The 12,514-nt window shown below is 40.9% G+C and overlaps 1 protein-coding gene across 1 annotated transcript in view; it reads left to right on the top strand.

Annotated features, from left to right (window-relative positions):
* The first annotated feature begins 224 nt into the window (after positions 1 to 224).
* Positions 225 to 12,514, top strand: part of LOC142107145 (uncharacterized) — a 247,993-nt gene continuing 235,703 nt past the window's right edge. Inside the window, exon 1 of the mRNA XM_075190329.1 lies at positions 225 to 287. The gene's annotated coding sequence lies outside the window, so the exon portion shown is untranslated. The remainder of the gene's footprint in view (positions 288 to 12,514) is intronic.

Raw genomic sequence — 12,514 nt, 5'->3', positions numbered from 1 at the left:
GTAACAGAATCTGTGTTTTATTACCAGGCAATTTTTACATTTACTCCACCCACTTTACATATTCTTAATATTTGTTTTTATTAGCCTCCCCCTTTTTTTGCATGTGATAGTTTCTCGTCTTTTCTTTTGTTGTCCACGTCTAACGTTGGACCTGTTTGTTTGATAGGCAGCCATCTGCATCTTCTATTGATATCTGATGTGATTTCAGTCAGGCACCACAAAAATTTTCAGGCTACACACGCTGCAACATTGGGCCGATTGCTGCGACATCGCTGAGCGTGGCCGCTGTAAGTATAACTTTATGGAAGTTCTTCAATAAATAATTGATTAAGATGATGATTATAATAATAATAGGTTAAGTCAGATTATCTTGAGCAGCGCAGTAATGTGCTGTGAGGGATGCTAGAAATTGGCAATCTCTGAACACGCACTCCTGTGATGTGATTGTAATGTAATTATAGCTAATAATAATATTATTTATGTTCCTCACCACCATGGAAGGATTGTAGCGAAGGAGCAGATAAGAGAGCTTTATCTGGCCCTTCCTGTATATGCAGGAGTGCAGGCCAATGCAAAAAATGTAACCACTTTATGTAATGCTGAAATACTTTCACTAGAAAATAAGAAGTGGGAAGTTAATTGTGTGAGCAGCCTAATTTGCAATATTTAATCTTAACACTAACTAATTAAGAAACAAAATCATAAACATTTATCAGAATGTGAATCTGTATTTAAAGAAAAACTTGTTCCAGAAATTGAGTCATTTGCAGAGTGGAATTATCTTAAATCAAAGCTGTGAAAGGAATAACATTGAAATCTGTCCATGTATAGTAATGTGTGATATAGAAGTCTGTTAAATTCTTCTGATGCACAAACATTTATATTCTGAAAATGAGCAATTACAAAATACATAATATGAGCTGTGAAATAATGATTGCTTAATTGGTTATATTGCATGTTGACATTATTTTCTCTATTCTTTATTTCTATAAATGGACAATTATAAGAAGCAGACACCAATCCTACGGTCTACGTTTGTACTGGTACCAGTCTTGACTACGATGTAGTATTCGAGTTTGGGGTTGAATTAAAGTATGAGCAGGCAGAATATATCTTTGGAATGCTGCAGACACCGACAGTTACAATAGTGGAATCTCAGCTTTGCTTTACACACGAGTGATTACATTCTATAGAATTTTGTTAAACATGATGAGATTATAGAGGAGGTGTCATCTTTTTCTAGTAAATTGTCTGTTTTCCTTGGTATGTGTCATTCCGAAAGTGCTGTCGCTGCGAGAGCCATGTTGTCTGCCATGTAATGTCTGTTCAGTGGAGCAGAGTGGTATAACAACCTAGAATCCCTCAATCGTTCGTAGACTATTGGCTTTAGGAACATTACCAAACTACGTCGCCTACACTCCACTACGCAGAACTGGCCAGCAAACATGTTTTCTCACTTTAAGCCTTTCAGTCCCATAATAATTCCATCTGTACTGGCTGCAGGTCTCCTTTAGTTCAGTACATTACGAAACAATGAGTGAGGGTACTAGGAAGAGCTCCTGGATGGAGTTAAGTAGACGTTGAAGTAGTGGAGGTGTCCTCAGGAGATACACACTGGGCTGTACAACCAGCCTTTGGTTACTAGAGTAAACTTTATTTCAACTACCTTTCAGAAAACTTTTACGGGCAACATTTTAATGACTTTATTTGTTACTTTATCTGTGGCCATCATTAGTCAGACCTTGGAACATGACCCATTACCAAATTACACCAAAGTCTTTCATGGTATCTGTCATAATACCCGGGGTCATCCTGAAGCCTGGATTCCGCCATTTATCAAGGCTGTACTTCCCAAGGTTGGGATTTCTTGGCAATTGGGCTTGGAGACAGATATTGTACCAACCTGGTAATTAGTTATCTTCTGGTTTGGATAGGGGGCCGGATCCCAAATTACACGTACTCCAAGGACCCCTGCTTGGGAAGACTTCTCTCCAGACCGTGTCATCATGTCTGTGGATTCAAGGACTTTGGCAACGGTTCCCTCCATTTAACCCTTGAATGACTTTTTGGGGAATATTATAGCCCGGACTGCCCTGTGATTCCAGTATACATTGTCCAGTCGCTAGTAGTGGAGACCTCTGTACTTATGGACCATCAAATCTCTCTAGAGAACTAAAGCACTGGGCCTTTCACCTCAAGCCTTTATATGATCACAGAGCTTTTTGATGAAATATAATATCATTAGAATTTATAGTTGGGAGCATGTTATAATGTGTATTTTAAATACTTATGTTTATTTAGAACAAAACCTACAAACTGAAATATCACCTTTTAAGATACATGTTAAAGGAATTGCCTCTGTGTGTATAAGTAATATTCTATGCTGAATAATTCAGTTGAAAGGCCTGAGTCATTAGGGCAACGCATACTAAGCGCATCGTGCAGTTGTTCTCAACGGAACGCAAATCAGCTCTGCGTACTCAGCAAGGAGCGGACCTCAAGATATGTGTGGTTTGAATATGGATGTAGGTTCACTCTGCGTACAATACGTATGTGGAATATGAAATCTCGAAAGCACAGAAAAAAATATTAATCAATTAATGTTGTTTGTCAATAATATAGTCATTTATGATTCGAAATTGAGATTGTATATTTTTTTTTTTTTTTCGTTGAAAAACACTGGTGTTGGGCTGTCCTTAATGTCTAATTTACACGTAAAACACATTTATAGTTGTTCCTGATTGCAGGCACATGTTGTATCATACATACGATACTGACCCAGGTCTTAGACTAGACCGGCGGTTCCCAAACTGTGTGCCGTGGCTCCCAGGGGTGCCGCGGCGCTGTCTCAGGGGTGCCGTGCGCCAGCCATAAAAGCGTGACAGGAGGGAGACAGCGTGACAGAGGGCAGAGGAGGAGGACAGCGTGAGAGGGCCAGTGGAAGGGGGACAGCGTGACAGGAGGGAGACAGCGTGACAGAGGGCAGAGGAGGAGGGGGACAGCGTGAGAGGGCCAGTGGAGGGGGACAGCGTGACAGGAGGGAGACAGCGTGACAGAGGGCAGAGCAGGGGGACAGCGTGAGAGAGGGCAGAGGAGGGGGGACAGCGTGAGAGAGGGCAGATGGGGCAGCGTGAGAGAGGGCAGAGTGTCTGGATGCAGTGGGGGCAGAGTGTCTGGATGCACTAACATACAACTATACATACAACTAAATAAGCATTTCTGTCCTGACCTAAATACTTATTACAATTTTTTGACCCAACTACTTCTAAAACAGGACTGCTCGGTAATTATTTTGGAGGGGTACCTTAAAAAATTATGGAGACTCTAAGGGTGCCGCGAACTGCAAAAGTTTGGGAACCACTGGACTAGACACTTAGCTGGTGCAAGAGATACGACAGAAAAAACAAGAAACTTTCAGATACGCAAAGGTTCATTCCGACGTGGCTGCATTTGCTTCAGTTTGGCACACCCAGATTGTGCATCGAGTACAGGCACACGCTCCTTCCCCGTCCCGTTCACTCCCCGAAATCGTAGACCGTCATAACTGTCATTTACGTTGCCATACGCTTTTGTTGACTGCCGAGTGTCCTCGTTCTGGGCATGCGCAAAAGGGAATTGCTTATGATGCGCACAAAGAACAGAGATGCGTTCCTTAATGACTCGGGCCCATAGTGTTTACCAGCTGTCCGTTTCGGCGCTGAATGCGCTGGGAGGTGTTTTTTTTTTTAAACTAATTTAAAAAAAAAAAACACTTCATTTTTAAACACGAAAAAAAGGCAAAAATTATCCCTAGGTCATTGAGTAACAAATATGCTTATCTTCTATTGTTCACTTGCTAGTGTGAAATTTTAAACAGGTAAATAAATTAGTTATAGCACACATTGTAGATCAATTTATTTAGATCTTAATTTAGTCTCAATATATAAAAAGAAACCAGTTATCTTCAGTAATGCTCCTTGTATATGCCAAGAACACCTTACATTTTCCAAATTATATTTAGTTATTTTTCAGAAGAACCAATCATCGTAAGTTGGTTCTTGCAACGTAAATACTTTATTCTCTGTAGGTAAGAACACATTGGAAATTGAAATAAAAAAAATATACAGGCCCAAAAAGCTTCTATATTATTCCTGAAACTGTTTTACACAACTCCTTTGATGGGGCCTAAAGAGCAGCCCTACTAGTAGTACTGACATTGCCCAGAATAAAATTGAGCAGTTCATTTGCAGGTGGAGTAGGCTTTATTGCACCATACAGTGTATTACTTGGCTATTGTAAGGCAATGCAGTATCTGATTGATATAGTCACATAGCTTTGGGTTGGCTATATTGCACTGTGCCTCTCCTCAGCCTTTTAATACCAGGGGTAGGACTGTCCTAGGAGTGACTGTCAACCTCTCCATATATGGACAGCTCACATTGGTCCTACAGATGGAGGGACGCCTGCAAAAAGCCTGAGGAGATGTGTGTCTCCGAGTGGTGACCCAGGGTATCTGAAAACCAGTGGGAAGTGGTGATGAGATAAGTATTTAAGGCACTTTAGGTTTTTACTGCAATTGCTTATTTTGGCCTGGTTAATCTGGGAGATTGTCATAGCGGCCACATACATACCATAATATATTTATACTGATGTGACTTATTGGTTCCTACTCCTCTGAAACCTTCAGAGACTCTTCAATCAGAGACAGCTGAGGGTTTATGCCCTGGGGAAACCTTGGTGGACTTCAGGAGAAAGGGGACACTCGCTAACCTTGTGGTAAAAGAGGTACAGTTACGGGGTTCACCTTAGGTTTTGTGAAGTGTAGAGTGCATGTGCGCTAGTCCTCCACCTAGTATAACTACCAGAGTGATAGTACTTCACTTGTTTTTATCATAGAGTGCTGGGGTGAGTGATGGTGGGTTTGTGGGAGTTTGTTGGGTATGGGGCTTGTATCTTTGCTGCTGGTCTGGTAGGTTGCCGTGAGCAGATAATTGAGGGATAAACACTGGGTCACAGTCATGGAAAAAGGCAAATGTGTTTGTAAATGAAAAGTTAAATATGACAAGTGCAATAGTAGAACCATGGAATGAAATTAGGTATATATGTGAAGAGAGGATGTGGTATGAATGGGGTGTGGATGGGGCAAGGAATGAGGTGTGGATGGGGTTGGATCGGGTCAGGAATGGGGAATGGATTGGATGGATTGGATTGGATGGAGTGTGGCAGTAATTGATGGGGTTAGTGGATACAAATGAGGAATATGTGTATGTGAAATACTGAGGATGTGTAGTGGGGTGGATGGTGGGGTCACTAGAGGGTGTGTAAAGGGTGTGAGGTGGCCGGTGGTGGACAGGATTGTAATATCTGTAAGTAGTAGTGCAAATGAAAATACTTGGGAAACGCAATGTGTGAGAAAATAAAAGCAATATGTGTAAAAACAACTATGTATATAAAATACTCAAAATATATTAAGTGAATGTAGAAAATATGTAATTGGATGACAGAATATATTATATAATGTTCACATAAAAATATTTTGAAAAAGATAAATATTTATATTAAAAAAAATATTTTAAACATGTATAAAAATGACACAACGAGAGAGCGTTGGGTCGTGCTTCATCTGTACACATCTATTTAAGAGGAACGACCTTCTAGTGTTGAGCGGACGTCTTTTCTGAGTTGCTAAGTCACTTTGCATTATTTCTTTAGTCTTTTTATACATTTAACAGTGTAATATAATCCAGTACATTAATTTACTTCTGTACATTTTTGGGCATCTCAGGGCAGTGTACGATAGCAGGCAGAAAGGAGAACATTTCTTTGATTTCCCAGGATGTTTAAGTTTCAGTCTATAAATCAAAATTGCCCGTGTTATCTTTTCCTGGCAGGAGAAGACCCTGCAGACTCCACTCTATCAACATCTTTAGTTTTTAATTTGGTTTTCCCACCCAGAACCCAGACATTATATTTGTAAACACTGTCAGTAGCTCTATAAATGCAATATCCAGAGGGGTATACCGGTAGAGCGGTATTAAAACTAGCCTTTAAAGGTTTTTTTTTTGTTCTTTTTTTGTATGAAAACCAATATTATTTATTTGTTTAAATGATTGAACATGTATAGAGAAGGGAAATGAAATTAAAATCTATTTATAAATTAAGTCTCTACAAAACTGCATTTTACTGTATTTTGTTCTGACATCAGTTAATAGATCAGGTGTACAGCATTTGCGAATGACTTAATTGTAGCGTGTGCGTGTAAAGATGAATATTCACATATATTCTGGGTCTCTCATAGCTACAGAAATTTTGCTAATAGCAGCTGGACGTACAGACTTTTAAACAGTTTGGTCATTTCAGAGGAATGAATGAAAAGGGGCCTGTCCAAGAATAGCCAAAAAGAGTGGCTTGCCTCCGATTGGCTGGAGTGTGAGAAAACTGCTGTGATTGGCTAGTCATGTATATACCCCATATGAGTTATGAATGAACTACACTGTATTGCGATTCATAGCCCACGTGTACTCTGTATGCAAATAGCCAACCAGATACAAGCTGCTGTGACTGGATACTTGCGGACAGACCCCTTTGCATTGTGGCTCCGCTATACAAGGGGTTTCTTTTACATTTTTGAACCCTTGGATTACTACCTGGCCGCATCCTTACATTTTATTTTGATCCGCCCGTATAATAAAGTAAGGTGGCGATTTTGCATCCAAATTTTTATGTGTACTTCTGGGCTTGAAAATTGCATCATACTCTGATGTCCAAATCTGTTACAGAGGGGTAGTAAATTCTACATATTTAGCATTTTAAGCATATCAACATTTTATTGCAGCCCCTTCATATTAGTACAATCTTCCAATGTAGTCCTCGGAACAGAAAATGGTTGTACACCCCTGTAGTAGATCAATTTGGCCCTGGAATATCATCGTCATAGAGGAATCAATCACATGTCAATTGGGACAGCCAGATAATCCATAAGGCTATGATCGTCTGTTACATGTCTTGAGCACGAAGCGACCGGAACTGTCCAATTGGGCCACCTACGAAGGACCGGATCTGCCTATTTATGTTCCGTTTTGCGTCGCACAAAATCTAAGGGTTAATGGCTGGTGAATTTATGTCTGAGGAAGGGGTGCTCAACACCAAGTGTCACCTAATAAAACATTATTACATCTGTAAATTCAAGCTGCAAACATTTGAGAAACAGCATGGAGAGGTATAAAAGTGCTACAAATTGTTTTATTGATCTTTAAGTCATTTATAGCGTCTTTTCTCCAGAATATGAGCTATTGTGCTGTGATCCCATTGCCTGCAACAGCTGGCAGAGACATCATTGACTGAGCGAGACTAGAGTTAACCCTTTCTCTGCCTACCATACACTATTACTCATTGTCCCTTCCATGTAATGCTTTCTCTTTTCAGCTGTGGTAATCTTATTCCTAGAAAGTGATCTAGCTGCAATTGTGGCAGAAAACAAGAGGGAAAACCAGAAAAGCATTATTATTATTTTCACTTTGCGTAATACACGCTGACGAGGTCTTCCTCATTCCTTGGCATGAAGGAGCCTAGTTACCAAGTGACGTGGGTATGCTTGTACCTGTCCTGTTATTGTCATCACAGGTCGGGGGGGGCAGTCACTGCAAATAGGAACACAATCACTTGAGGTATGGGGAAAAACTAATAAAAAATCATTTAATATGGGAGACAAAGATGTGAAATTTTAGGGGAACGCAGTGGAAGGTGGGGTGCAGGGTTACTGCAGGCACATTGCAACGGAAAGTCCAGATTAGTTGAAATTAGAAAGACATTATACATTTTAAATCCTATGTAAAAAAATGCTTTATTGAAAGAATTCAGCATTTTCTAATTATTTTAATCTATTATCGCTATCCTGAGAGAGAGATAATAGAACAGGTTTTGTGGCAGTACAAATACAGCCACGATACTTGTTGAATAGACTTCCCCAAAAGCCGGCGAGTCTTACTGCAAGCAGAGATATCGTCTACTGTAGCAGTGTTAGCGCTGGTAATGATCGTTTCATGTATAGGGCAAAATTTTAAATATGTCTTATTGCCAGCAGAAGCTGCTCTTAGGCCTTGGTAATACCTACCTCAGTGTCCTGACATGAGGCCTGATTCATTAAGGAACACAAAACAAATTTAATTTGCATTTAGGAAAGAACACACACAATTTGAACACCCTTATTCAGCTACAAGCGAATTTGAAGAAACGTCTCTTTTAGTATATGGGTGTAGGTACGCTCTGCTCTGCCAGACACAACACGACCAATACATACGTGCAATGTAATGTCCCAGCAGGAAAAAAAATATATTCAATGATTGTCACCTGTTAATAATATAATCGTTGCGAAAAAGACATTATTATTATTAATTTTTATTTATAGGGCGCCACTAGGTGTCCGTAGCGCCTTACAGGGACAAACAAAATTACAATACGAGGTGAGACAGCACAGAACAGTTAACAATAATCACAGTAACTCAGTGAGCTCAGGGCACAGCTAGAGAGGTGGGGGAGGGGAGAGGGGTAGGTCCGCCAACAGTGGCACCTAGGAAGGAGGGCAAGGAAGAGAGGGAGACCCCCAGGGGGAAGAGGAGGGAGCGAGAGGGGACGGGGGAAGGGGGTCCTCGAGATGGAAGGCTAGGTAGCTGGTGAGCAGAGTTACAAGTGGTGGAGACAGGAGGAGAGAAGACCCTGCTCAAAGGAGCGTACAATTTAAGGGGTGGAGTAGACTGACAGAGAGACACGGGGGAGAGAAGGAGGAACTAAGGATAAGGGAAGGGGGGGGAATTGAAAACCTACTTCCCCCCCTTTTTTTCCATCAAATACATTTATTTGGATGTTCTCAACGGGTACTATATATAAAATTAATTTTTTACAGTTGCTCCTAAGTCCAAACACACGTTGTAGCATGCGTACACGTCCATCATCACTATCACTCTGCATTTACACCAGACCTGTAGCTGGAGCAAATGATACATCTAAAAAAACAAGTACCTTTAGAGATGTCCACAGCTTGAGTTGGCTGCTGCTTGCTGCGCTCAGCACGCACTTGCTGTACGTTGCCTATTTTGGTCTTCCTCTTCTCACCCCTTTCCTCTCTTCAATTCGCAGGCGGTCAGAAGTGTCATTTATGTGGGAACATGATTTGTGTTCTTTGGCGCAAGTCTTTGTTTTGCGCATAGCGAAATGTACTTATGTTCATACTACGGTGGTTTTGCCTTTGCTTGGAATACTGTGACATTTTATATTCAGTACAAATTTTATGCTCAATCTGAGAGAGTTTATTTGATTTATTTATTTTGCAGCTATAACTCTCTCTGTCCATATTTCATAGACATGGATACATTTCACAGGATCTGCCTTATGTACGAAGATCTAAAGAAAATGAGGTGCAGCACAGAGTCCTCTTTGGAGCTGTTGTGCTCCTCATTTTGCCCAAGGGCACCTAGATTTCCACTAAAGCGCTTAGGCCTTATGGAGGAATACGGCGTCATTTGTGGAGGAGCTGAAGTTTTCATCTGCCTATTGGAGGAGCCAGGGCGTTCCCTGCAAAGTAGAAAGTAGCAACACCAGCTCACCTAGTTCATAGACGTTATAATTGTAATGGGCTATAGAGACTCATTCCTTTCTGTATGGACCGGCATTTTCATTCCTTTTGTCTTTGCGCTAGTTCTCAGCTGGCAGATCCTCATCCCATGCCGCTAATGTAGCACATTTTCCCCCTTCCAGTTGCACTAGAGTGTAGGTGTGCTTTTCCCATTGTAAAACAAAGTATCAAACACAAAAGTGTCACATGTGATGAGAACAGTTCTGATGTCCCCTCATTCTCTCGATCAATTTCTGCCAGGAACGAGGCGTAACTAAGCTGTAGTATATGGGTGAATATGCTAAGTTTTGTGTAATGAAAGAGGCGGTTTTATAGTTGTCAAAGACTGGACTCCTTAATGAATGGTTACATTACATTGACTTTCTGTTCCTGGATATGTTTTTGCTATATGTGGGCAGCACGGTGGCTCAGTGGTTAGCACTTCTGCCTCACAGCACTTTTAGTTGTATGTGTAAATATTGTTAGCAATAAAATGCCAAAGAGACCTGCAAATACTTTGGGCTCTATGTAGCATGCAATAAACCATTATACTACATGACTTGCTGATTATATATATATATATATCTATATATCTCTGACCTCCACCAACTCTGGAGGTGATGGAGGATTTTGGCACGGAGAGGAGGAGAGAGATTGACACCCACACTGCATGCTTATGGTTAATCTTATTACCATGCGCACACCATAGCTCGTCCTGACTCCAATATGGTACAAAGAGTGTAAGTACACCTCTTGTACATAGACCCCTTTGAATTCAGAAGAAATAAAACAAGGAAAATAAGAGGCCTATTTTGCTCACCAGTATGAACCAAGTGATTGTGACTAAAACACCAGAAACCAGATACTGGTGCTGGTCTTCTGTCCTCATCTGCTATGTGCTCAGTTCTCCCCTCCCGCCATTGTTAGCCTGGATAGCGATCTTACTGGAAACATCTGTTACGTGAGAGGACCATCGCTGAGTGTGCATCCACAGATAAGGCTGTTGGCCACAGCCCAATCTCACCAATTCTATCTGTAGGATTAGATGAGACGTATTCCATTGTTGAAGCGCGATTTGGGCTGGGAGTCCTTTCATTTGATCCAGTATTCATCTTTCCTCTGGAATGTTTCGGAGGCATTACATCCTGCCAAGCTGCTGATAAATTGGAGCCGGTGATTTATAATGCCAGCCTCCATGCTCTGTGAGATAGTAACAGATGGCATTAGGCAAGAAACTATTTTAGTTAGGCCTATTACTTTTATCATTTGCATTGTCAATATTTTGGCACAGTGTAATGAAAAGATAAATGTTTTATTGAGTGCTGATACAGTAGATAATTTTTTTTTCCCATATGAAATAATTTTTATGCTCGAGTTTCCATCTAAGTAACATTTCCCTAAGTAGGTGACATATTCATTCCATTGTGCTTTGACTCATCAAGAAAACACTATAGTTATTGTAAAATATATTTTAAAACTCATTATATTCAACGTCCTCCAAATAAGGTAGTATAATAAACTAAAATTATGTGTTACGTTCATAGAACTTGCTTTCTGATAGGTGTTCTTTGCTCTCGCCTATATCATATATAATGTAAGATCACCATAGCCTCATTTGTCCTATGTATAGCTGCCCCAGCAATTCACCACACCAGCAATTGTTGTAATAAAGTGGAAAAAAAATGATTGTCCTTTCCAGTTGCTTAAAGGGAAAATAAATACATTTATTAATAAAACATTAATTTAAAATTGAATTACGCAGCACAGCCATGTTAACTTAAGAGATTTCAATACTGAAATCTCTGACCACAATCGGTCAGACTGTTAGGAACCCCTCCAGCCAGTACAGCAAAACTCGGAGTCTGCTCCGAAAGTCTGGTATTCACTGTTGCCCCTAGTGGTGGGGACAGACTTGGCTGCAGACAAACAGAGGGTCGTGAGATGTGTACCGGCTGGGGAGAACCCAGGAAGGCAGAGTGAAGTCCAGGCAAGGGTCGAGGGCCGGCAGCAGACAACGTATCCAGAGAACAAGCCGAGGTCAGAGGTCACAGGCAATACGGCAGCGTCAGTATCCAGGCAATAGGTCAAGGGTCACAAGCGATCAATCGAAGTCAGTATCCAGACAAGGGTCAGTAACGGTAATCAAACAAGTAGTCAGCAAGAAATGAGACAGAATACAGCAGGGTAGTTTGCATGAAGCAGGAACTATAACCGGCAGGGAGGGCTTGTCCCTTCCTGCCTTATAGATGAGTAGGGGCCAATAGAAGCTGTCCTGCACAGCAGGAGGCACTTAGCCCAGCTGGGCTATAACTAAATTAATTGTGCGCATGCGCCCAGATACCTAGATGCCGGGATGCAGCGCTACATAGAGCTAGGCAACGGCCGGGACCCGGTGGAAATGACGTCCCAGTCGTCATGACGACTGCCGGGACGCAGAGCCTGCAGGGGAAGTGAGCCGCGGCGGTGCCCGGAGCCGCCGCGGCTCATATCACAGACTAAACTCTTATACTATTTGAACAATGGGATCAGTTCACACTAGTACATAAGTAATTAGTGTTTATGCAAAGTTCCAAAAAAAAGTTAAATGTATTATGCAATAAGTTTTATCTCACTGGGCGGATGAAATGTCATCTTTGTTTTCGTCCCTCAGGCAATGTTGACATCTGGATCTTTGGTCAATTAATCACAGGTAAATCTTAGATAGAAATATTACAATTAGTGAAGTTATATTTAGTCTTAAATTAATAAGGATTTAACAACATATATGATAGTGACATTATACAAAACTCTAAACCTTTTACTTAATACTTATCTTATTAATAATATATTAAATATTGATTGTAGTCTGTCTCGGAATGTTAATCAGGGCCTGATTCCCATAAGCATTGTTCACAATGATTTCAACTTTACTTTCCACACCTAGGT

The sequence above is a fragment of the Mixophyes fleayi genome, chromosome 11, assembly GCF_038048845.1.
Source record: "Mixophyes fleayi isolate aMixFle1 chromosome 11, aMixFle1.hap1, whole genome shotgun sequence".
NCBI lineage: Eukaryota > Metazoa > Chordata > Amphibia > Anura > Limnodynastidae > Mixophyes > Mixophyes fleayi.
This window is presented reverse-complemented; position numbering and strand designations above follow the sequence as displayed.